The sequence below is a fragment of the Adiantum capillus-veneris genome, chromosome 1 (genome assembly GCF_014529385.1).
Source record: "Adiantum capillus-veneris isolate H3 chromosome 1, ASM1452938v2, whole genome shotgun sequence".
NCBI classification, from domain to species: Eukaryota; Viridiplantae; Streptophyta; class Polypodiopsida; order Polypodiales; family Pteridaceae; genus Adiantum; species Adiantum capillus-veneris.
In genome coordinates, this window is record NC_140931.1 from 70210842 (window position 1) to 70237274 (window position 26433).

Consider the following 26433-nt stretch of genomic DNA (forward strand, 5'->3'; position numbering starts at 1 on the left):
TGATTGTTAAACTTTGCAAATGTAATAGCTACAACACCATTGTCAATATTGAAAAAATATACATGGTTTTCAGAAAGACGTATAAACTTCATCTCATGATACATATGCTATGACAAAAGGAAACTAATTTTATTTAGCTACAGCTAAACTGAGGTCGTCTATCACATGTCTCATCACATCCAAGCGGTGTATCTGTCAGATTTTGCAAAAAAAACAATAAGACAACTTTCTGTAAGTATAAATATATAGCGACGTTCATAAAACAATACAACAAATAGAAAAGAAACTAACCATGCCTCCGCGAGAATTAAGAATGTCCATCAGGGCGTTTAAGCCCTTCCTGCCTACGTACTTGCACTTGTACGGTGTGGGGTCTCATCTTGTCATCGACGACCACTGTCAAAACATAAAGAGAATCCATTATGTTAGAATTAAAAAACCCCTAAACCCTAAACTATCAAACCTAAAGAGCAATGCAAAAACACTAACAAAATTGGTCTCAAATGATGCCCACCCATTGCTCCCCAAGTGGTACGAGTTCTCTGCCTCTGCTCGCGCTCTCGTTGCCTCCTTTTGCTGCTTCTACTTGTCACGATTCTCGCGTGCTACTTTCTTCGCATTCTTCCAAACTTCTTTGGCCAGCCAATATGGTCTGTTCCACCCATGCTTAATTGATTTTTGCACTTTGGAACGCTTGTGCTTGTCGTATTCGCGCATTTGAACCTTCATCACGTCTTCATTGAAGCGCTCATCCCATGTTGGAACGGAAAACTCGTCATGAAGCATGTTGATGACTGTGTCTTTTAAATCACTTGGAACTTCACTCCACGTGTTTAGTATATAGTGTCTAAACACCTGAGAGCACAGACCACGCATGCACGAGATCACCTTCTTGCCTTCATCATCCACGATGATGACGCCGCTGAAGTCCACGGAGTAAGGCAATCCCTCTCGCCGATGACGCGTGAACCTGGGTGTCCCAGTAGGGGTCTCTAGCGGTGTGTCGATGGGGGTACAGACGTCAGGTGTCTCCACTGGAGTCTGGGCCCCGAATTGAGGAGTGTCGAGAGACTAGAGGGACTCCTGGAGGAGTAGTAGTGGTGTGTAGCCACTAGGAACGACCGTCAGCCGCGAAAAACCTGATGTAGATGGCGATGCCCTGGCTGGTATCGGAGCGGGCAAAGAAGGAGAGGGTAAAGAGCCTCCTCAAACATGAGGTGGTGTTGAGGCATCGGCGACAGCATCCCCACAACAATCACCGTCGCCACCACTAGAGCGCTAGCGACGAGACGAGTGTGAAGATCGTCGCGTCGACACCAAAGCTTCGGAGCACGCTGAATGCTCCGAAACAGAGGGGGACTCGGCCGGACTAGGAACGCGTGATGGTGTGCCATAGCGATGATGCTCCACGTACCACGCTCTTTGTTGGGGTGACAAAGAAGAAAGAAACTCCTCATCATCCATACCTGCATTAAACACATGAACGTTTAAACTTAATATTGAATGAATGGAGAAGGAAACATGGACAAGTAGAGAGAGAGAGAGAGAGAGAGAGAGAGAGAGAGAGAGAGAGAGAGAGAGGGAGAGAGGGGACTCATAAAGGGGAAGGGATTCCCTATGTAGACAATGACGCATATAGATAGAATAGACAAAAAGCCATGTGAATACAATATACATTATAAAATGGAACTAGATTGTTCAAAATCCGACAATGTTTCATCTATATGTTTCCGTAGCACACCATCCGAAGATTTATTCTCCTCATGTCATGATGCTAGGGCGGCCATGTACTTATATTCGAAGAAATGCTTGATGTGAGGAAGTTGAGGAAAATGTCGCAAAACCTTTTGCGGAATTTTTATTCTGTGGAGATCTACTCAATATCTCTCGGAATCACATTTCGAACACTTCTCCATGTCTATGTATTCCCGTCTGAAAAGAATGCAGTCGTTAGGACAAGCGTGGATCGAATTTCAATCCATCCCCAAGTTTTGCAAAATATTTCTTGCTTCCTCTTTGGAATCTGGCATCACATTATCAGCTGGCAGTATGTGCTCTTTGAGCAATCTACACAACGAAAAAAATACGATACAATGGTGTAAAAATCTATCAGATCATTATACATCTAGATCTTTTTATTAAAGTAAACTAATTGTAATAAATCACCTAAAAAGCGTTGTGAGGCTAGTATCACTCCGTCCAAACTTTGTCTGCATGTTGAGAAGAACCAGGAGTGCCTTCAATCTAGACACACGTGCTCTATCATACAATGGCGTATTGGCTTCACTTTTCATATCATCATAGATAATACTTTTTGAATCCATGATCATCTCGATCATTTCATCACTGTCGAAGGCTACATCTTGTGGGCTCACATATGCTGCTTGACCAAGGAGCCTATGAACACGTCTATTGGGTTGCAAGATTGCTGCCTGTTGGCCAGCGTCAGAGTCCGACGAGTTATAATTGGCAATAACTTGATCTATAATAGATGGGTCGAACTTGCCAAATTCATGAACATGCTACAAAGAAACGCGTCTTGTCTGTCGCACAGCATGCTTTCGTTGATTACAAGGACATAAGATCCTCGCTGAGAGATAGGTGTTTCGGTGGGACGGCCCCACATCCTCGTCACTACTCATAATGAGGGTAAAAACCTTATAACCTGGACAACAAATTTGATCTTTTATTGGCATTCTTCGTCTTTTATCTCTCTCTCTCTCTCTCTCTCTCTCTCTCTCTCTCTCTCTCTCTCTCTCTCTCTCTCTTTGTTCACACTGTAAACTACCTCACATCCTCTAGTCATGTCCAATCCCCGCACACCTCGGTCTAGAGGTGCACGGAGATCAGAACCACCGGGTTATAATCTCGTCTTTATTGGTGAATGCCTATATTTGTGGGTACAAGAAATCTACACACCCACGTCTACATGATAGTGTGTAGTGGACAAAACCCCTTTGCCTCTTCTCCTCTAGTTGTAGCATTTCACAACATTGTAACATCTTTTCACAGTAGATCTTTGTCTGTAGCATGCAGGTACGCCATTCTTGCAATGTAGATGATGCCTGCTCAAAGCACTTAACTCTCACTCTAGATTTGACGGCCTGTGTAGTGTGTGTGTGTGTGTGTGACCCTTGGATTCATCATCTTGCATCACTAATTTTTGTGTAGGCTCAATTTGCTCTTCCATTGGCTGATCATGACGGGTTATTGTATGGTAGCAGCAGTCGAACATGCAGGTGGAATTGCTGGTCCGCATGGACTGTCGAGGCTATGAGCGCATGAAATTTTATCATGTAGGAAAACGGAGTCTATTTCAGTGTTTTTCATATGAGCAAGTGTTTTTCATACAATGCTTACCATCATGAGCGCACCTTCATTGGCATGCACTAAAATCTAACCTAAATTTTAAAAAAGCTAGTTCATCGAACATAAATCTAAATATAATTTAATCTTAAACTCAAAATAAACCTAAATCTAATCTAATTTAACGTAAATCTAAATCTAACATAAATAAACGTAAATCTAACTAAAAATAAACCTAAATCTAATCTAATCTAACCTAAATAAACCTAAATCTAATCTAACATAAATCTAAATCTAACATAATCTTTAACGTCTCTTGGGATATTTTCCTACGACTTTAAGACTCTCTTCTTCTCGTTTGTGTGTGTGTGTGTGGGTGTGTGTGTGTGCCAATGAAAACAGGAAAATGGTATAACCTTTCTATCACCCAAGTGTGGTAGATTGGTTATGCCATTTCCCTCTTGAATAACAGTCTTGAGTTCAACTCCTCATTGGCTAGATCTTTAAGGTCTCTTGGGATAGTTTCCTACGACGTTAAAATTCTCTTCTTCTCATGTGTGTGTGTGTGGGTGTGTGTCTGTGCCAATACAAAGAGGAAAATGGTATAACCTTTCTATCACACAAGTGTGGTAGATTCGTAATTATGCCATTTCCCTCTTGAATAACAGGTCTTAAGTTCAAGTTCTCGTCGGATAAATCTTTAAGGTCTCTTGGGATAGTTTCCTATGACGTTAAAACTCTCTTCTTCTTCTCTCTTTTCTCTCTCTCTCTCTCTCTCTCTCTCTCTCTCTTTTCCTCTCTAAAGGTGTGTGTCTATGCATTCTTTGTTTATGCATGTGCATGTGTGTGTTTTTTGTTTATGCATGTGCTCTCTCTCTCTCTCTCTCTCTCTCTCTCTCGTTCTCTCTCTCAAAAGCACAATGTGTGTGTGTGTGTGTGTGTGTGAGAAGAACGAGAGAGAGAGAGAGAGAGAGAGAGAGAGAGAGAGAGAGAGAGAGAGAGGGAGAGCGCCAGTTACCTTTGTTTGCTTGACCGCCCTGAGATCTGAGTTTTCAAAAGCTCTCGGTTAATTTTTTACCCATGTCGCCATCGCTATGGTCGTTGCTATGAGTATCGCTAAGTTACAAGTAACTTAGCGGCGGAGTGGGTTTTCACTTTTGAGCGTCACACTTCGAGCGTCGCTAATGTGAAGTACCTCTTGTAGTGTATCATGGTATCATACGACATTTATGGTTTATTGCATTTTTTATTATTGCACTGGAGGGAGAAAAAACTTTTAGGGGGGGGGGGGGGATGCCCCAGTGGTCCTAAACTTATTCACACACATCACTACCATATACAAGAATAAAACGATCCAAGATGTATAGTGCCACTCAAGTAGAGAAATATCCTCTTAGCTACTTTCCAATGTCTAGAACCCGAACCATGCATAAATTTTAGTCACTTGTGAGACTGCACTTGAATAGTTGGCCGTGTAATGCATACATAAATGAGGCAAGCAATAATTTTTTGGTAGATGGTAACATCTTTTGGATCTCCAGCATCATGTACGATTAACTTTAAACATGTTCCATAGGAGTGGCAATTGGCTTGCAATCATCAAGTCCAAATCTGTGTAGCAAAGTTTGCACATGCTTTGTTTGACACAATGCAATACCTTAATCACAATGCTTCAACTGAATGGTCAAATAATGATACAAAAGCCCCAAATTTGATGTTTCAAATGTGGCATTCAAATAAGCCTAAAATTCATCAATATCTCAGCAATATGTGTCTCATTCGGACCAGTGAGTAGCAAATCATTCAAATACACAAAAACAATAAGATATACATCATCCGCACGTTTTACATAAAAAGTGCGACCATTTGGAGCATTTCAAAATCCATGATGATTATGTATCTTCTCATACCAAGCATGAGAAGATCACTTTAATTCATACAATGCTTTCCTACATCTTGTGCACATTCTTTCCGCGCTATGTTTTGAAAAAAACACAAGGTTGCATTACATATATTTCCTCATTGTTTGCAGATGTGGATTTGGATACCCCTTCTAGCTCAATTATATTTGTAACAACCAGAATGTGTAAAGATATTATTCTTATAGAGCCTCCTATCTCTATATAATTGTACTTCTCTCTTATTTTGTAAGGTGCTATCCATGGGAATTGGGATTAAAGACATTTTTTAGAAGCCCTAGGTATAAAGGTTAAAATTAAATGAGAAACACAGTCAGTACAAGAGGTTATGTGCACTTTGTCAGGACAAGGGCAAGGCCACGGAGTCACAGACTACGGCCAGGGGCCAGGCTAGGCAATGTGGACAAGGGATCCCTCTAGGGCAAGAGGCTAAAAGCGTGCCTTTATAATGGGAGGCTGGGAGGAGGATCTCAAGGTCTAGATACACTAGGTCTTACACTGGTCTCAAGAGCCAATCACTTCTTTGGGGAAAAAAGGTGTGGTGCTTCTTTTCTAAGCCTCTTGCATGCTGCATGCCGTGAAGCTTCTCTCTTGCCAAGCGGGGAAGGACACCGATGTTCCGGAGCATGTTCAAAGCCTCTTGAGGCAGGGAGGGATGTGTAGTCCACCTCACGCAAAGAACATGTAGCCGGGCTTGGATTGTGCGTGTAGGATGGGCCAGCAAAACCCTCACGGACACCAACTTTGTTGAGCCACAGAGCGCTCTCTCTCTCTCTCTCTCTCTCTCTCTCTCTCTCTCTCTCTCTCTCTCTCTCTCTCTCTCTCTCTCTCTCTCTCTCTCTCTCTCCCGCTCGCTCATAGTCGGGGCCTGTGGCTACCATCGCCACTGCTTGGAGAAATTGGGACTCACCATATTAGGCCGCCCAAAAACATTAAGGAAAACCTAAAATAACCCTTGGTGCAAGTGCCCACGGTGGTCGCAGCCTTCGACGGCTACCATCGGCTACCATCTGCAAAGGGCCGGGCCATTAGCAATCGACAATTCCATAGGTATAGCAATCAGCAGTTGAGAATTCCCTGTGTAGTTTGACAATTTTGAATTTGATCTATTGATGACAGTGTCCATAGAGCCGATTGCAGTAAAGAAATCACCACTTGCAATTGAATCAACTACGACATGTTCCAACAAGGTACGTGTACAAGTGGATTTACGGGGTGATTAAAGCTTTTGAAGACCAATGTAATTAGCACTGCTAATTACCGTTTGTGGTGCATACTACGGCTACGGGGTTTTTTTTTGAATCAAGGTATTCTTCTTTCTCTTTCATACACTGCACGGTGTTGCCATGGATTCAGATATCAATATGACCTGTGATTTCGAGCATCATACACCTCAGTTTTGGGATGGGATTCTTCGTGGCATTCCAATAATCAGTATTTAGTTTTTTGAAGTTCTCGAAATGTGTTGAGCCAGTCCCTAGAAAGTTTTGTAGCAGGACGTTACTTTGTTGGCTGCAAGCTTGGGTTTCATCTTTATGTTGAGGATCCACTTATAAAAAATTCCCTTTTTGATTTGAGTGATTTTGGATATAATTACAGGTTATTCCCCTCCAAGTTTTTGAAGATACTAGAGTGACAAGAAAGGCCATCCATTTGCTTCTTCTGTTTAGAAAACCCTACATAATTACTGTTTAGGCGCACAGTATAAAGCGTACCCATTGCATTTTCATAGGACATTGGAAAATTCTTTTATATATGTCTCTAAACGTTAATAACACTACTAGTCTGCAATAGTGGAGCTTGTTTCATTAACATCCATTCAAGAGAAATAGCTCTGTAATGGAATTTGTTTCCTTGGTCCTGGTTCAAGTAGGTGGTTGAGGCAATCAGACACAGTAACCTCGATACGGTATTATTCTGCAGAGTTTTTTCTCTACCAATTCTTATGATGAAATTGATTCCCTCTAGACCAACCATTATCTGTGGGGCTTTATGGTATACGGATGATTGGATTTTTTCCTTTGTTGAGATACTTTTATAGAGCAATTCTGATTTCTTTCTGGCAATCCTCAGTGCGAGGCCATATATTTAGTGTATTGTCAGTGTCTTTAACAAACTTGAGCTAATTAAGTTAGTTGAGCTCTACGTTGTTGCTAGTTTCAATTGAGGTCAAAATTTGGAGCTTTTCAACTTGAGTGGGTGCTTTTCCCTTCTGCATAATATCTTTTCTCCATACTCGCATTCATAACATGGTCTTAGCAAGTCTTAGAGAGATATCCAAACACAACAACACAACAAGCCAATTAGTCGCAAATATTATTAGGCATGATCACTTGTTTGTTGTTTGCATATAGCAGGCTTAGCAAGTCTTGGAGAGAGATCCAAACACAAAAGCACAACAAGCCAATTAGTTGCAAAAATCCTTAGGTTTGATCACTTGTGTGTTGTTTGCATTTAGAAGACTCGGGAGTCTATTGGGTTTGTCTTCATTACAAGGAGATTTGTCTACTTAATGGAGAATAAGTTGGTTTGTTCCAAAATTAGTGTGGGAGGCCCATGATTGCATTACAAGTTTTTGACTTTTTCACTAGTTGAGAGAAAGGGCACTTTTTCCACCGTTATCAAAACAAGTTCTCTATTTTTTGCAAGAGAAACATGCGCCCTTTAACATGCAAAAGTTTGACTTTTCCAACCCTTTTCTGGAACAATCACGATGCAGTGACTACTCCTTGGGTGATAAATTTGATTTTTGCACGATATTTAATTTCTCTTAGGCATGAAAAAAACACATCCCGAGGTGCGAAAAACCATTTTCTCACCCATCAAGTTTGAGTCTCATTTGTTTCAGCAATGGGAAAAAGTCTGAAACTTGTATTGTGATGCTCTCATTTTATTTCACCTCCATGTGAACTTCAAAGTATGGCAAACCGTAGCTTCAGTGTATAAAGCTACATTGATGAGCAGTCCTTTGCCTTGGTGATAGATTTGTGTAAAGCTTGTAATTTAGTGCTTAGAGTAAGACATGCACAAGTTGTATGATTTGGGTGTTCCAAGTGAGATTACCAAGGTGGTGATATTTGATACTAGGGTGCATTGAGAAGTGGTAGAGTATGTAGATTCCTACAAATACTTGGAAGTTATTTTTTACAAGTCCGTGTTTCTTTTTGAGATATATTCTATAGATTTGGGGACCTAGTCTGGACCATCACAATTTGTCTAGCCAAAGGTATGATGGATGGAGACCCATGGAGAGACTCCTAGTTAGTCTTGACAATCGTGATTAGTGTGACCAAAGATATGATGCATGGAGATCCATGGAGAGACTCCTAGTTAGTATGGTCTCCAAGATTATCCGATGTAAGGTCACAAAGTGCCACATGAGGTTGTCCCCAAAGAGTTCATCTAACGGTAAAGCTTTGGCCTCTCAACCTATGAATTGTGGGCTCAAATTCCCCATTGGGTCACCTCTAGAGGGGCACCTTGTGCTCACTTGGTGTCTGCGTTGCTAGCGCTCTTGCCCTTGGACACTCAAATCATCCTTCTCCTCGAGTGGATCACCTAAAGAGGAGGTTTCTAGTTGCTTTCTATGAGTTCTCTCCGTCATCACGAGCACGTGGTGCATCAAGTAGGTGGCCGTGGTGGTGATGCCTACGCGTGGCCCTTGCTCGATGGTACGCGGTCCTTGCCCGACTATGTTTCATGGTTATTATTTGGAAGTGATAAGCACCTCCCCTGAGGGGCCTTTGGTGCGTCAAAAAAGAAAAGTGCCACATAAGGTCATGAGAGTAGGATGGGAATTAGCTACAAATTTTAAGGACCTAATTTAGCTTTAGGGACCTAGTTTTGAACAATCGTTATCCATATGGTTGAATGCATAATAATTCAAGAGCCATGGAGAGACTCTTAGTATCTGTGGTATGTAAGATGAGCTAAAGTAACAATGTAGTGTCACATGAGGTCACTAGAGTAGGATTTGGAGCTAAACAAGTAGCTGAGGCACTTACAAGAGCATGATGTTTACATACAGGGCTTATGATAGCTTTCAAGTAGCTAAGGCACTTACAAGAGCATGATCTTTACATACAGGGCTTATGATAGCTTCCAAAGCATTCTCATACTAGATGGGCCCTCAAGTAATCTCAACAACTGGCCATTAGGGAGACTTTGATAGAGAATGATTAGGAGATACACAAATTATCACTGAGAGTCAAGACATGTACTAGGTCAGTATCTTACATATACGGGTGGGAACTTGCAAGACATCAGTATGTTAGATTTTTCCTTGAGTTCAGTCTAAGTCAAGGAGGCACCATTTCTTGCACTTACTTGATGCCATTACCCCTCTGACAGATTATGTCACCGATATAATTACCATGGCTATACCTAGCAGGCCATTGTTGAGAGGCATAGAATGGCTCATACAAGATTCATCACAGAGAATGAGATTGATTCCATGATGCAACAACCCATGATAGATGTCTTGTGATGGTACTTATTGTGACCTAAGAAGTACGAAGTAAGTAAATTTGGAGTGAAATGGTAATGGGAGCCACTAAGAATGCATCTCCTAGAAATCTCCACAATTTCCTAACGATCTAGAATGCACTTAAAATTATGTTCTTGGAGTGGTTTGAAAGCAACAAAACAAGTTTTTATTCTTGATATAATTGGAGCTATAATACCTCCACAATATTTAAAGTGGCCTTTCCTTTTATTGTATGAAGATTCATTGCGTGAAAGGGAAACATGTGCTTTTTACCACACCTATACAATTTCAAGGGTTGTCAGGAAAAGGGAAGTACTCTGCCCCATTTATAACAATGTCCTAATGGTCTTAATATAGCCTATTGTTTTCCACCTTGAGGTTATCCTTAATTCCCTATCCGTCTCAAAGGCTTTTTTATTGGCACTAGACTATAGCGCCACATCATTGGTGTGGGATGAACCTTTAAGAAACACAATACGTGGTGATAATGTCATTTCCATCATATCATGGTATCATATGTCACGTATGGTTTATTGCATTTTTTCTTATTTCACTTCTGCACAAAGCCACACCACGGAAGGGGGCGGGGGCGTAGTCTTTGATTTTCATTATTCTTGAGATCATGTTGTCACCAAAATTGAAATTTCCTAAGAACCCAAATGAGTTTATAATTATCAAGGTACAAATCTGATCCCATATGATTGATTTTTTGTGCTTACTCTTGATGGCATACTATCTCCCTAGTTGAAATTAGATATGAGCCCAAGAGAGCTTTAGCTGTTATAATCCGATTTTGATACTTGATTTTGTTCAGGTCATAGGGCAACACTATGCCTAAGAATTGCTAGAGGCTTTTGGTATGATTGAGTGGAGTCCGGTATCTACTTCAATGGCTCCCAACCATAAGATCTCCCTATGTGAACTCCCATATATAGCTAATGCTACAAAGTATAGTAAGCTAGCCAATTCTGTTCTTTGGTTGGTAAGCACTAGTCTCAACATCAATTTCCTAGTCATAATTATTATAGTCAAGTTTGCAAGAATGCACACACACACAACTTCTTGGAGATGGAGAAGAAACTCAAGGCACACAACACAGGATATATTACTAATCGTGTGAATACAAGATGAGTTATCCCTAGAGTGGTGGACGTATATACAAAGCATGAGGGAGAAAATACATTTAGTGGGGGTGGGGGGGGGATACCCCAGTGGTCCTAAGCTTGTTCACACACATCAATACCATATACAAGGATAAAACAATCCAAGATGTATAGTGCCACTTGAGTGGAGAAAGATCCTCTTAGCTACTTGCCAATGCTTAAAACCCGAGCCATGCATAAATTTTTCTCACTTGTGAGACTGCAAACTAAATATCTAAACTTATAATAACAGTTTGGGATGTTGTGTTGATTCATTGATATAGAGTTTTCATGGTTATGACCCTCATTTGCATCAGAGTACCGAACAAGGAAGGACGTTGACAAAGGCACACATCCATTATAGTGATTTGCAACTCAATTCTTAACTTGTATGCTGTAGATAGCACATGAGATGCTTCAGGTGTTGGATGTGGACTAGCCCATGAGCCTTCATACAGCGAGATAAAGGATTTGCAGAGCAAAATAATTGTCAGACCTAGTACAAGCTACTAGGTAACATACTCCGCCAAGGTTGTTTGGAACTAGAAAGGACTCCATATTAGAAGTTGAGGCTGAAAGTGACTCCCATTTCTTGAGCTTGAGTGAAGTTGGGGCAGGAGTCTCCACTCCTTTGCATGCAAACATGTTGAACTTCTTGAGTAGGGATTGAATGCTAGACTCTTGGCTAATCCGGATGAAGCCATTTGAAGGATGGTGCAACACTTTCTCGCATGGGTTTCATCTTTAGGTTGAGATACTTTTATAGAGAAAATCTGATTTCTTTCTGGCAATGCTCATTTCAAGGCCAGATATTTAGTGTATTGTCAGTATCTTGAGTGACCATATCAAACAAACTTTAGCTAATTAGGTCAGTTGAGCTCTACGTTGCTGCTAGTTGCCATTGAGGTCAAAATCTGGAGCTTTTGAACTCAAATGGGTGCTTTTCCCTTTTGCATAATCTCTTTTCTGCATACTCGCATTCGTAACATGGTCTAAGAAAGTCTTGGAGAGAGATCCAAACACAACAGCACAACAAGCCAAATAGTCTCGAAAATCCTTAGGCCTGATCACTTGTCTGTTGTTTGCATATAAGAGACTCAGTACTCAATTGATTTTTTCTTCATTACAAGGAGGATTGTCTACTTAAAGTTAAATAAGTTTATTTGTTCCAAAATTAGTGTGGGAGGCCCATGATTGCATTACAAGTTTTTGACTTTTTCACTAGTTGAAAGGCCACTTTTTCCATCCTTATCGAAACAAGTTGTCTATTTTTGCCAAGAGAAAAACGTGCCCTTTAAAATGCAAAAGTTTGACTTTTCCAACCATCAATGAGAATAGATATTGTAACATTTGAGAACCATCAATGAGAATAGCTATTTTAACATTTAATGGCCTAGTAACTTGTATGTAGCGGAAAATAGCATGAACATAGTGAGGATATCATTAGAATAGATTCCTGATGAGACTTACAAGAGTGCTTGGGTGAAGAGAGCAACCAAAATCATAACACCTAGTTAGATAGCATGAACAATACTTCAAAAGAGAGAGAAATTAAGCTATTGACAACCATTGAGGACCGGACTTACACGGAGTCGGTCCCCCCTCCAAAATGCTTTGTATTATGGTTTCTCCCATCAAGAGAGACATTTTACAATACAATTTCTTGTGTTCCTTCAATACTAGCTAGTATAATGAAGATGGAAACTTCATGCACTAAGAAAAACACTTATCAAACACAACATCAATTCCCTCAAGGTCTCAGACCCAAGACCTAACACACCTTCAAAGATGGTGAGAGCTAGCGGGGTATGAGAGGAAGAAGGAGTATTCTTACGAGAAAGATGTATATCTCCTCACATAATCACTCATATTAGCATATCTTATCTTAGTAATTAGCATGGTAGAGGAGATGAGCATGCATTGAATGTTGGCTCTTGGTTGGATTTGCATCACAAAGCCAAGAGTTGTTGCTGTAGGCCTCCCTTCTGACAAGCTTGGAGTAGGTGGTACGCTTTCCATTAAAGCTTGAGAAGGAGAGAGAGAGAGTCTTCTTGCTCCACACATAGATTGTGTGCGTGTGTAAGTGAATAATGCCTTTGAAAAATCATCCCCCTCTCTCTCTTGGTCAACAACCCCTCTTGCTATTTGCTCATGCTCACTCCGTATTGGACCTCCCTAGACTCAGCAAATGGAAATTAAGCAGCATAAGGGATAGACTTTTTACATGTGTCCCCCTTTCCCCTTTTGTGAGAGCTTTTGCTAATTAATTAATTCAACTAAACTCTTATTGGACCTATTTGCCTCCTGGCCAATACGAATCATGCAAGCCATTGGGTTGTTGAATGCTCATTGGACCCCTTGGGAGACTGTTCAATAGTCTTCTAGAGAGGTTAGTTCTTATTGGTTCTTTTATTAAGTGATTTTAAATTAATTAAACTGGACTTACTCTAGCCTAATTCTCATTGGTCCAGCTCCAAGGCCATGCAATGGGATTTGATTACACCTTGTGGGCATCTGAGCTAGAGAGCTGACATGTGTCCCTCTTTCCCCTTGTGTACAAAGGAAGCTTGTATGTGTGTGTGAGAGAGTTTGTCTCTCATCTGCGTTGGTTTATGGATGGAAATTTAACATAGAAAGACAAACACATGGGATTGATAACATCACGATGAAGCTTGAAAGAATAGGAATACTATCAAGGTAACAGACATATATGGGTACCAAAACCGCAGGTTATGGCATATGAAGTAGATTCAAGTCCCTAAGGCGCACAAGGTATAAACCTTGGCAATATCCTAGGATATCTAAAAAGCACATATACAACAGAGAAACATCAAAAGATGCTAAAGTCTACAACAACTCTCAAGAGGATAGAAAACAGAGATGGATCTCAAAGAATCTTCCTCTTAAACAAGGATTCTACATAGGTTTTACAAAGATTTGGCTACCACTCAACCAAAAGACAACTGCAACTACACCAGACCTGCATGAAGATCTCGAGAACTCAACAAGACCTAAAGCAAGGCAAAGTCAACAAAGGAGATACAAAGCTCATCAACAACAGATTTGGATTCCTAAGTCTTCCAATGCTCCTAATTAAAAGTCAAATGTCAACGATCAACAAAAGCCTACAACAACATCAAAAACTCCTATCACCAGGCCCAATTGGAGAATCAAACAAATAATGGGCTTTTCACTATCAAAGAAGGGCAACCCAACCAATGAGAATGGAAGAGGCTAAAACAGGTATGACAAAAGAAACCTTCAATGTCAACTTGGTCCTTCAATAATCCTCTTTTTGAGGATTCAAGCTTTCGTTTATCTGAAGAAATGTTTGTAGTAAGCACAAGAATGTAAAAAGTCAAGTCGCTAGGGTGCAAAAAACACTCTTTGGCATAGTCAGAGTCGGGCTGTAGAGCCATAAAATGAGCAAAGCATTAGTCCCAAAGCTTCAAGTCATATTAAACTCTCTGCTAAGAGTCATAGTTATTATGCTTACGCTCAAGTTGGAAGAGTTGAGCATATCTAATTCATGTCGCTCATGCTAGATGAGATGAGCATAAGCGTCAAAGTCTATCAACTTACAATTGGTGGAGTGTCATAGAGTCCAACACTCATGCACAATGCACAACAACATGAGAGCACATATCCTCGTCAATAGAAAACATTCTTAAAGGGGTGCCAACTTGCAAAGCCATGTCATATTCTTTATAGCTACACCATCTTTTTGAAGAACCCCTCAAAATCCTTCTTGCACAACATATTTTTTCCCATGCATTTTTGTGTATGCATCAATAAGATGTCCCGTTATCGTACATATGCATTAGAAACTGTTTTTTTCTTCCACCTATGCACCTTGAGTGGACTACAATGGGCAAACCAATATTCCATCATGCTATCCTCTCATATTGTCTACCTTTTTAATTCTATATCTATCAGCAAATAATCCCTTGAGTACTTTATTAATATTTCTCATGCTAATAAGTACTACAATAATATGTATATCCCAAAGGCACCTTTTCTCCATTGGGTTTTTTCCCTTTGGTCATCCAGGGATTAGACCCTAATTTAGAACCTCATCATTCTACTTCTCTTGTATATACTTTTCATAAAAAAATAGTAGCCTCATCATAAGGCTCTTACAACAGACAAGTGAAACATCATCTCTCACATCAGACCTATTCGGACCAATCAAGATGTTGCAGCAAATTGAACCTAACAAGAAATTCAATGAAAAATGAAGACAATTATCCCACCAACAACCAATCAAAAACCTTCCACAGCCTCCACGGACACTTTTCAACAGTTCTCGAGGACAGGGACTGAAATCGGAAGGGGGGAATGTTAACTGTGTCAACCTCAGTCAACAGAAGCTGCTAAAGACTAAAGATGTACGGATGCACATCGAGGATGAATACAAAGAAGCACTAAAGATTGGAGTTACACATTTTTCTCATTTTTCTAAATGGTCACGTATTGTGAATTCCCGTTTATCTAGTATCTGGTATAAGATCTGGGTATTCTCAAATGTAGAGATACCTTCAGTGATACATGTACCTGGAGCATCCCTTATGAGGCCTCACTGTAGGACATGTATAGAGTGGTATAGGTGCTTTTGACGCAAAGTTGGTGGTCTATGGTCAGTTTGACAGTTTATGCACCTCAGTTGGTCTCTATACAGAGTGCTTTTGAGCGACATTGCCCTTTTTTATGCTTTGTGACTGACATACTTGGTCATTTTGTCTTGTATTTTGGTTGACATAGTCCCAAATACAAAGGAGGATCTGTCAAAATTTTCCCATAATCTTTTGGTAGTTTTGTCACCATGACTACTAGCAAAGTCCGTGACATTTATGACATAAAGTAAATTGATGGCTCTAATTTTCAGCTTTGGAAGAACCAAATGCATGATGTGCTTGTCCAAAACAAGCAAAAGTTTCCTTTTACCTATGCAGCTAGAACTGAAGATATGCACATGACTCAGTTTCAGTGCGAGGATCTTGATGGGCTAAGCACATCTATGATTAGACTGAACCTTGGTGAATCAGTGTACTTTTCACTGTTACAATGGGAGACTGATCATGCTTTATGGTAAAAATTATGCGACACTTACAAAAAGGATACGGATAGCAATAAGGTTTTCTTGATTCGAAAACTTTTCAACCTTTATACGAAGGAGTCAACTAGCGTTGCCAACCAGATCACTGATTTTGATTCTCTTTTTGCCCAGATTCATGCACAACGCACGACCATTGATGATGAGATGAAAGCAATCTTTTTACTTTGTTCGTTGCCACCCTTTTGGGATATCTTTTGCACAGTTGTTAGTAACTTTGCTGCTAATGGTAAGCTAAAGTACGATGATGTTACTCATGCACTTTTGTCAGAGGAGATGCCTCAAAAGACCATGAATATCTTGCATCAAGGCGAAGCTCATTATGTGCAAAGGGATGATAAGAAACATGCACAACGTGAGTCCAAGAAAGAGGACAATAGAGATGCATCAAAGGGTAGAGAAAAGTCTCATGGTCACCGCAATGTTCAATGTCATTATTGAGACAAGTTTGGTCACATGAAGAAGGATTTATATGCTTGGAAGCGTGGCAAAGAAAAGGGCAAAGGTAAAGGCAAAGATCATGATGATAAAAAGGAGAAACCAAAGAGTTTGATTTAGATTGAAGAACTGAACATAGTGCAGGATGACAAGGATGCGCAAGACATTAATACGGTGACTGAAAATAATGATGTCTTTTATTGTGCATAGGAAACTCTATCTTTGCAGAGTTCTATGTCTATTGAACTCCTTGTTAGTGGTAAAGTATCCTATACATGGATCCTTGATTTGGGTTCTTCGTTGTATGTCACACATCATAGGCATTGGTTTACTACATACGAGGAAACCATTGGATCTGTTACACTTGGTGATAGTTACTCTTGTGACATTGTTGGCGTAGGTGATATTGCCATGGTTATGGCAAATAAGGTGAAGTTTATCATCCATATTGTGCGTCATGTTTCAACCTTGACACGCAATCTTATTTCAGTTGGACGTCTTGACGACTTAGGTTAAAAAGTCACTTTCATCAGTAGTCTTGGCGTATTGTGAAGGGTCATCTTATTATAGCCCATGGTTTTTAAGCTGGTTCACTTTATCTGGCCTCTTTATGTATCTGATAAAAACAGTGTTCTTTCTATAACCGATCTGTCAACCGTTGCTTTGTGGCATAGCCGATTAGGACATATGTCAAATAAGGGAATGGAGACATTCTCTCGTTTGGGCTACGTACCATCTTTGTCATTTTTAAATTTTCCCTTTTGTGAGTAATGTCAATATGGAAAGCAAACACGGATACATCGTACACATTCTTTCGACAAAGAAAGTAAACCCTTAGAGCTTGTGCACAGTGATTTATGTAGGCCTATGCCTTCTAAATCCCATGGTGGTGCATCCTATTATGTTACATTCATTGTGAAACACGGCATGGTTGGGTTTATGCCATGAAGTCTAAAGATAAGACATTTTCTTGCTACAGGGAGCTCCTTTCTAGTGTTGAAACTGATTCTGAACATAAGTTGAAAGCTTTGCCCTCAGACAATGGTGGAGAGTATGTCCAATCTACAAATCTTTGAGAAGAGTCCAAATTGCATGGCAGACGTAGGTTGAACACACAAGCACTAAGAAGGCTCCAAAACACCCTGAGCCCAATCTCAATCTTCACGTCACAATTAAAAAGGGCACCAACGGGCTGTAATTGGAGTCCAATATTTGTTCAATTGACCGATCCCCCTTTCAAAGAGGGTCAAAGCTTTCTTCCCCTGTAAGAGAAGAGGTGGGTTTTAAAGCTCCAAAAACACGATGTATTTAAACATGCAAATGTTTTATCAAGTTTAAAATCCCCAAATTACTCAAGTGAACAAAAGCTCTAATGTAATCTCCAATAATCCAAGGTTTACTAGAAGACCCCCTGAGAAATTGCAAAAAGCGAGACCTAAACTTATATAATGCTTTATCTGACCAATCCAAGCGGGAAAGAAAATACAACAAATAAGGGATCAAAATAAATTGCATCTCTCTCTCTCTCTCTCTCTCTCTCTGTGCGTTCGACCTACGTGCTGCTTCGATGAAGGTGCTCCATTCTATCTCTCCACCTCTCTCTTCTTTCTGTCTCTCTCTCTCTCTCTCTCTCTCTCTCTCTCTCTCTCTCTTCTCTCTTCTCTCTCTTCTCTCTCCCCCTTAGTGTGTGTGTGTGTCTCCAACTTTCAACCTTGATAATCAAGGTCCAGTGGAATTAGAGGTGTTTTACAGAGAGCGTGGGTTAACCCATGCTACCTATGTCAGCTGTTTTTGAGTGTACATTTCTCTATCCTCACCCTCTTAGTGTAACTCTCTAAATAGAGATGGAGTTACCGCAACCGTCGTCGTGTTCTCGTGTTGTAGTGGCTAGAAGACATGTCTACTAGCATCACCTCAACTGGCCAGTTGAGAGAAAGGGGAAAAGGAGAAATTCCGTCTCGAAATAGAGAAAAATAGTTCAAAAACCTTAAGAATAAATCTAATTTTCTAGAATTTCCTCTTGCCAAAGTCAAGAACGGACATTGTTTCCACTGCAAACCGGGGCGGGGCCAGAAGACAATTCTACTAGCGTCACTTCAACCGCAGCCTTGCAATGTGAGAAACGTCTCTTATGACTGGTGTTTTTCATTGGCAGCCAGAAAGTTTACACTACAAAACGGTGCGGGGCCCATCATCCATGGGGAAGCCACCTTGTGGCAATGATTAAAAATCACATAAGCCAGGCGCCTGTCGGGAAGGGTATGCCATATAATGCGCGAATGTGCTCTTCTGTAGGTAGAAGATCGTGGGAGGTTATAGATGAAAGTAAATGTCCAGGGATCATTTACTTTAGAGATCATTGCTATACGGAAGTATAGCAATAAATACTAAATAAAAAACGAAAGTCATGCCCAAATATTTGTTGCTCATCTTTGCTGATATTCGTAATGGAATTTGTTTCCTTGGTCCTGGTTCAAGTAAGTGGTTGAGGAAATCAGACATATAGTACCCTCGATGCGGCATATTTGTTTCCTTGATCTCCTGTAGACCAACCATACGTATCTCTGGGGCTTTGCGGTACACGGCTGGCTGGATTTTTTCCTTTGTTGAGATACTTTTATAGAGAAAATCTGATTTCTTTCTGGCAATGCTCAGTGCAAGGCCACATATTTAGTGTATTGTCGGTGTCTTGAGTGACCCTATCACACAAACTTTAGCTAATTAAGTCATCCGAGCTTCTATGTTGTTGCTAGTTTCCACTGAGGTCAAATTTTGGGCGCTTTTCCCTACTCCATAATCTCTTTTCTGCATGCTCGGATTCGTAACATGGTCTAAGCAAGTCTTGGAGAAAGATCCAAACACAACAACACAACAAGCCAAATAGTCGCAAAAATCCTTAGGCCTGATCACTTGTCTGTTGTTTGCATATAACAGACTCAGGAGTCTATTGGGTTTGTCTTCAATACAAGGAGGTTTGTCTACTTAAAAGAAAATAAGTTGATTTGTTCCCAAATTAGTGTGAGAGGCCCATGATTGCATTACAAGTTTCTGACTTTTTCACTAGTTGAGAAAAAGGGCACTTTTTCCACCGTTATCAGAACAAGCTGACTATTTTTTGCAAGAGAAAAACGTGCCTTTTAACATGAAAAAGTTTGGCTTCCATGCCATCGGACACAGACCATCTATTACTACTCACCTTTATGTGTACAATACCTACCTATTGGCACAGTTTTGGGATGAGTCTCTTCATGGGGTCCCAGGAATCAGTATTTAGTTTTTCGAAGTTCTCAAAATGTGCCGAGCCGGTCCCTATAAATTTTTGTAGCAAGACGTTGCTTTGTTGGCTGCAAGCTTGGGTTTCATCTTTATGTTGAGGATCCACTTATCAAAAATTCCCTTGTTGATTTGAGTGATTTTGGATAGAATGACGGTTGTTCCCCTCCAATTTTCTGGAGATACTAGAGTGACAAGAAAGGCCATCCATTTGTTTCTTCAGTATAAAAAACCCTACAGAATTGTCGTTTAGGCGCACAATATTAAGCGTACTCATTGCATTTTCCGTAGGACATTGGAAAATTCTTTTATATATGTCTCTAAACGTTAATTAGCAGCACTACTAGTGTGCAACAGTGGAGCTTGTTTCATTAATATCCGTTCAAGAGAAATAGCTCTTTAATGGAATTTGTTTCCTTGGTCCTTGTTCAATTAGGTGGTTGAGGCAATCAAATACAGTAACCTCGATGCGGTATTATTATGCAGAATTCTTTCTCTACCGATTCTTATGATGAAATTGATTCCCTTTAGACAAGCCAGTATCTGTGGGGCTTTGCGATAAGCGGTTGATTTAATTTTTTCCTTTTTTGAGATACTTTTATAGAGCTAATCTCATTTCTTTTTGCCAATGTTCAGTGCAAGGCCAGATATTTAGTGTATTGCCAGTGTCTTAACGAATCATATCAAACAAACTTTAGCTTAAGTCAGTAAAGCTCTACGTTCTTGCTAGTTGCCATTAAGGTGAAATTTTGGAGCGTTTCAACTCGAATGGGTGATTTTTCCTTCTGCATAAGCTCTTAAAGCTTTTTTCTTTTTTGCTAGCAACAACATGACAAATGTTTAACTAGCCTTTCAAGTACAAGTGAAATACACTAAATGAGAAGGTGCTCTAGACTCGCATTTGTAACAGGGTCTAAGCAAGTTTTGTAGAGAGATCCAAACACGACAACGCAACAAGGCAAATAGTCGCAAAAATTCTTAGGTTTGATCACTTGTCTGTTGTGTTTTCATATCACAGACTCAGAAGTCTAATTAGTTTGTCTTCATTACAAGGAGGTTTGTTCACTTAAAGGAAAAATAAGTTGATTTGGTCCAAAATTAGTGTGGGAGGCCCGTGATTGCACTACAAGTTTCTGACTTTTTTACTAGTTGAAAAAAAGGACACTTTTTCCATCGTCATCGGAACAAGCTGTCTATTTTTTGCAGGAGAAAAAACGTGCCTTTTTACATGCAAATGTTTGAATTTTCCACCCTTTTGTGGAACAATCACGGTGCCGTGACTCTTCCTTGGGTGAGAAATTTGATTTTTGCACGAGATTAAATTTCTCTCAATCGTGAAAAAATCACATCTCGAGGTGCGAAAAACCATTTTCTCACTCGTCAAGTGTAAATCTCATTTTTTATAGCGATGGGAAAAAGTCTGAAACTAATATTGTGATGCTCTCATTCTATTTCAACTCCATGTGAACTTCAAAGTATGGCAAACCGTAGCTTAAGTGTATAAAACTACATTGATGAGAGGTCCTTTGCCGTGATGATGGATTTGTGTAAAGCTTTTAATGTAGAGCTTAGAGTAAGACATGCACAAATTGTATGATTTGGGTGTTCCAAGTGAAATTACCAAGGTGGCGTATTTGATACTAGGGTGCATCGAGAAGTGGTAGAGTATATAGAGTCCTACAAATACATGAAGTCATTTTTTACAAGTCCCTCTTTCTCTTTGAGAGGAACCTATTTTTGAGATTGACATGAGGATATGCAACCCTCAGTAGATTCAATAGATCTAGGGACCTAGTCTTGACCATCATAATTTGTCTCATCAAAGGTATGATGGATGGAGAGCCATGGAGAGACTCCTAGTTAGTCTTGTCGATCGTGATATGTCTGACCAAAGATATAATGGATGGAGATCCATGAAGAGACTCCTAGTTAGTATGGTCTCCAAGATTATCCGATGTAAGGTCACAAAGTACCACATGAGGTTGTCCGCAAAGAGTTAGTCTACAGTTTGGCTTTGGCCTCTCAAGCTACGGGTTGTGGGATCAAATCCCCCATTAGGTTACCTCTAGAGGGGCACCTTCTGCTCAATTGGTGTCCACGTTGCTAGGGCGCTTGCCCTTGGACACTCAAATCATCCTTCTCCTCGAGTGGGTCACCTAAGGAGGAGGTTTCTAGTTGCTTTCTATGAGTTCTCTGCATCATTCCCAGCACATGGTACGTCAAGTAGGTGGCCATGGTGGTGATGCCTACGCATGGATCTTGCTCAATGGTATGTGATCCTTGCCCGACCATGTCTCATGGCTAATATTTGTAAGGGATAAGCACCTCCCCCTTTGGTCCCTTTAGTGCGTCAAAAAAGAAAAGTGCCACATGAGGTCGTGAGAGTAGGATGGGAAGCTACAAATTTGAAGGACCTCGTTTATATTTGGTGACCTAGTTTTGAACAATCGTGGTCCATATGGTTGAAAGTATAATAATTCAAGAGCCATGGAGAGACCGCTAGTAGTTGTGATATGTAAGACGATCTAAAGTAGCAATATAGTGTCACATGAGGTCATGAGAGTAGGATTGGGATCTACAGAAGTGGTTGAGGCACTTACAACAGCATGATCTTTACATATAGGGCTTATGAGAGCTTCCAAATAATTCTTATACTAGATAGGCCCTCAAGTAATCTCAACAATTGGCCATTACGGAGTCTTTTGTAGAGAATGAATAGGAGCTACAAAAATTGTCGTTGAGAGTCGAGACATGTACTAGGTCAGTATCTTACATATATCTTACATATATGTTAGATTTGCCCTTGAGTTGAGTCTCAATCGATGAGGCACGATTTCTTGCACATCATTGATTCCATTATCCCTCTCACATATTATGTCAACAATTAAATTACCATGGTTGTATCTAGCAACCCATTATTGAGAGGCATAGAATAGGTCATACAAGGTTCATCACAGAGGATGAGATTGAATATCCCATGATGCAACAACCCATGATAGATGTCATGTGAATGTGATAACCCATGACAGATATCATGTGATGGTACTCATCGTGACCTAAGAAGTACAAAGTCGGTAAATTTGGAGTGAAAAGTAATGGGAGCCACTAAGAATGCATCTCCTAACAATCTCCACAATTTCCTAACAATCTAGACATGCTTTTTCAATGAAAACGGCCTAGGAATTCACTTAAATTATGTTCCTAGAGTGGTTTAAAAGCAGCAAAACAAGTTTTTATTGTTTATATAATTGGAGCTATAATACCTTCACAATATTTAAAGTGGACTTTCCTTTTATTGTGTGAAGATTCATTGCATGAAAGGGGAGCATGTGCTTTTTTCCACACCTATACAATTTCAAGGGTTGTTAGGAAAGAGGAAGTTATCCACCCCATTTATAACAATGTCCTAATGATCTTAATATAGCCTACTGTTGTCCACCTTGAGGTTTCCTTGGTTCCTTATCCTTCTCAAAGGTCTTTTATTGACACTAAACTATAGCACCACATCATTGGTGTGTGATTGTCCTTTAAGAAACACAATATGTGGTGATAATCTCATTTCCATCGTATCATGGTATCATACGTTAGTTATGGTTTATTGCATTTTTTGTTATTGCACTTGTGCACAAAGCCACACCATGGAAGGGGGGTGGGGGGATAGTCTTTGAAGAACCCAAATGAGTTTATAATTATCAAGGTGAAAATATGATCCCATATGATTGATTTTTTGTGCTTACTCTTGATGGCATACTATCTCCCTAGTTGAAATTAGATATGATCCCAAGTGCGCTTTAGCCGTTATAATCCGATTTTGATAACACATACTTGATTTTGTCTAGGCCATACGGCAACACTATGCCTAAGAAATATTTGAGACTTCTGGTATGATTGAGTGGAGGTCGATATCTACTTCAATGGATCCCAACCATAAGTAGTCCCTATATGACTTCCCATATATAGCTGATGCTACAAAGTAAAGAAAGCTAGTTGATTCTCTTCTTTGGTTGGTAAGCACTAGTCTTGACATCACTTTCCTAGTCAAAATTGTTATAGTCAAGGTTGCAAGAATGCACACACACAAAACTTCCTCGAGATGAAGAAGAAATGCAAGGCACACACAGCTTGTAGATGGAGAAGAAACGCAAGGCACATAAATAGGATACATTACTAAGCATGTGAATACAAGATGATTTTTTCCTAGAGTGTTGGGCGTATATACAAAGCATGAGGGAGAAAAAACTTTTACGGGGGTGGGGGATGCCCCAGTGGTCCTAAACTTATTCACATACATCACTACCATATACATGAATAAAACAATCCAAGATGTATAGTGCCACTGAAGTAGAGAAAGATCCTCTTAGCTACTTGCCAATGTCTAGAACCTGAACCATGCATAAATTTTACTCACTTGAATAGTTGGCCGTGTAATGCATACATAAATGAGGCAAGCAACAATTTTTTGGTAGATGGTAACATCTCTTGGATCTCCAGCATCATGTAGACTTAACTTTAAACATGTTCCATAGGAGTGGCAATTGGCTTGCAATCATCAAGTCCAAATCTGTTTAGCAAAGTTTGCACATGCTTTGTTTGACACAATGCAATACCTTAATCACAATGCTTCAACTGAATGGTCAAATAATGATACAAAAGCCCGAAATTTGATGTCTTAAATGAGGCATTCAAATTAGCCTAAAATTCAGCAATATCTCAGTAATATGTGTCTCGTTTGGACCAGTGAGTAGTAATATCATTCAAATAAACAATAACAATAAGATATACATCATCCATATGTTTTACATAAAAAGTGCGACCAATTGGACAAATGATTATGTATCTTCTCATATCAAGCATGAGAAGATCACTTTCATTCATAAAATGCTTTCCTACATCTTGTGCACATTCTTTTCTCGCTATGTTTTGAAAAAACCACAAGGTTGCATTACATATATTTCCTCATTGTTTGCAGATGTCAATTTGGATACCCCTTCTAGCTAAATTATATTTGTAACAACCAGAATGTGTAAAGATAATATTTGGATACCCCTTCTAGCTTAATTATATTTGTAACAACCAGAATGTGTAAAGATATTATTCTTATAGAGCCTCCTATCTCTATATAATTGTACTTGTTGTACTTCTCTCTTATTTTTTGAGGTGCTATCCATGGGAATTGGGCTTAAAGAAATTTTTTAGAAGCCCTAGGTATAAAGGTCAAAATATAGTGAGAAACATAGTCACTACAAGAGGTTATTGTGCACTTTGTCAGGACACGGGCAAGGCCATGGAGTCACAGACTACGGCCAGGGGCCAGGCTAGGCAATGTGGACAAGGGATCCGTCTAGGGCCAGAGGCTAGGAGTCTGCAATTATAATGGGAGACTGGGAGGAGGATCTCAAGGTCTAGCTACCCTAGGTCTTACACTAGTATCAAGAGCCAATCACTTCTTTGGGGAAAAAAGGTGTGGTGCTTCTTTTCTAAGCCTGTTACATGCTGCATGCCGTGAGGCTTCTCTCTTGCCAAGGGGGGAAGGATGCCAAAGTTCCAGAGCGTGTGCAAAGCCTCTTGAGGCAGGGAGGGATGTGCAGTCCACCTCACGCAAAGAACGCGCAGCCGGGCTTGGATTGTGCGTGCAAGACGGGCAAGCAAAAACTGTCACGAGCACCAACTGTTTCGAGCCACAGAGCGCTCTCTCTCTCTCTCTCTCTCTCTCTCTCTCTCTCTCTCTCTCTCTCTCTCTCTCTCTCTCTCTCTCTTTCTCCGTCTTGCTCATAGTCTGCGCCATGGCTGCCATCGCCACTGCTTGGAAAAATTGGGACTCTCCATATTAGGCCACCCAAAAACATTAGGGAAAACCGAAAAAAATCCTTGGGGCAAGTGCCCATGGTGGTCGTAGCCTTCGAAGGCGCACTCGCCTACCATCGGCAAAGGGCTGTGCATTTAGCAGTCGACAATTCCCTACGTATAGCAATCAGCAATCTACAATTCCGTGTGTAGTTTGATAATTTTGAAATTTGATATATTGGTGACAATGTCCATAGAGCTGATTGCACTAAAGAAATCGCCATTTGCAATCGAATCGACTACGATGTGTCCAAGCTGGGTACGTGCACGGGTGGATTTACAGGGTGATTAAAGCTTTGACGACCAACATAATTAGCACTGCTAATTATCATTTGTGGTGCATACTATGGCTACAGATTTTTTTTTTGAATCAAGGTATTCTTGTTTATCTTTCTTACACTGCACGGTGTTGACATGGATTCAGATATCAATATGACCTTGATTTCGGGCATCATACTCCTTAGTTTTGGGATTTGTTTCTTTGTGGCATCATAAGAATTAGTATTTAGTTTTTTGAAGTTCTCAAAATGTGCTGAGCCGGTCCCTAGAAATTTATGTAGCAGGACGTTGCTTTGTTGGCTACAAGCTTGGGTTTCATCTTTATGTTGAGGATGCACGTATCAAAAATTCCCTCTTTGATTTGACTGATTTTGGATAGAATTATGGTTGTTCCCCTCCAATTTTTTGAAGATACTAGAGTGACAAGAAAGGCCATCCATTTGTTTCTTTAGTATAAAAAACCCTACACAATTGCTGTTTAAGCGCACAATATTAAGCGTACTCACTGCATTTTTCGTAGGACGTTGGAATTTTTTTTATACATGTCTCTAAACGTTAATTAGCAGCACTACTTGTCTGCAACAATGGAGCTTCTTTCATTAATATCCATTCAAGAGAAATAGCCCTGTAATG

The 26433-nt window shown here is 40.1% G+C and overlaps 1 pseudogene; it reads right to left on the minus strand.

Moving 5' to 3' along the window:
- Positions 1–420: 420 nt before the first annotated feature.
- The window catches only part of LOC147464940 (uncharacterized), an 87436-nt pseudogene continuing 61423 nt past the window's right edge, over positions 421–26433 (minus strand).